Here is a 1,451-nt window from a genome sequence, read left to right on the forward strand (position 1 = left end):
TATATATATACACTTTTTATGCTAAGGGATAAAATTATACTAAGTATACTTTTTATATTAAGGGATGTGTGTGTTTATATACTCATACACACATTTACATATGTACACACATGTATACTTTCTATATACAGTATATAAGTAGTAGCAAAATTCTAGTTTGGATACTGTATATGGATACACACTTTATATACTGTATATACACATACTTTTTATACTGTATCTAGAAAGTATATATACACAGACACAGTATCCAAACTAGAGTTTTATCTACTACATATACATAGAGCCTATGATGTGTATGTGTGTGTTTGTGTGTACACAGTCATGCACCACGTAACAGTGTTTCCGCCAACAATGCACTGCGTGTACAATGGGGGGCCCATATGACTATAGGAACCTGGAACATTCTTATCGCCCAGTGACATGTAGGCATCATAACATCTTAGCGGGACACATACCTTATGTGTTTGTGACATGCTGGTGTATGTATACAAACCTACTGCACGGCCAGCTGTATAGAAGTATGCATATATAATTGTGTACAGGACATAATACTTGATAATGATAAACGACTATGTTACCGGGTTATGTATTTACTATACATAACATATACTATACATATACACTTGTTATTGTTATTTCAGGGTGTTCTCCTTCTGTTTATTAAAAAAAGAAAAGAGAAAGTTAACTGTAACAGCCTCAGGCAGGTCCTACAGGAGGTATCCGGAAGAAGGCGTTGCTATCACAGGAGGGGACAGCCCCATGGCTGTCACTGCCCCTGAAGACCTTCTGGTGGGACGAGACGTGGAGGTGAAGACAGTCATATTAGTGACCCTGATGCTGTGTAGCCTAGGCTAATACGTGCGCTTGTGTCTTAGTTTTCAACAAAAACGTTTAAAAGCAAACAATAAAAACTAAAAATTTTCAAACAGAAAAAAGCTTCTAGAATAAGGATATAAAGAAAGAAAATTTTTTTCTAGAGCTGTACAATTTTTTTTTTTTTTAGGGTAAGTGTTATTTAAAGAGAGAGTGAAGAAATTTAAAAGCATTTACAAAGAAAAAAGTTACAGTAAGTTAAGGTTAATTTACTGTTGAAGAAAGGAGACTATTTTTGATGAAGGTGGCGCAGTCTACGTGTGCGGTGTTTATGCAGACTACAGCAGTGCCCACGAACGTGCCTCACCACCCACCCCCCGACTCACCCAGAGCAATTCTAGCCCTGCAAGCGCCATTCATGGTAAGTGCCCAACGCAACTGCACCATTTTGCATATTTTGTATCGTATTTTCGCTGTCTTTTCTGTGTTTAGATATGTTCAGACACACAAACACTCACCACTGCCTTACAATTGCCTGCGATACTCAGGATGGAAACATGCTACGTGGCTCTGCAGCCCAGGAGCAACGGCTGTTCCGTACAGCCTGGGTGTGCAGCAGGCTACGCTGTCCAGGT

General features: G+C 38.9%; 1 protein-coding gene across 1 annotated transcript in view; it reads right to left on the reverse strand.

Moving 5' to 3' along the window:
* Positions 1-1,451, reverse strand: part of PRKX (protein kinase, X-linked) — a 116,368-nt gene that overhangs the window by 12,169 nt on the left and 102,748 nt on the right. The window lies entirely within an intron of this gene.

This window comes from Propithecus coquereli, unplaced genomic scaffold (assembly GCF_000956105.1).
Source record: "Propithecus coquereli isolate 6110/MARCELLA unplaced genomic scaffold, Pcoq_1.0 Scaffold52, whole genome shotgun sequence".
Taxonomy (NCBI): domain Eukaryota; kingdom Metazoa; phylum Chordata; class Mammalia; order Primates; family Indriidae; genus Propithecus; species Propithecus coquereli.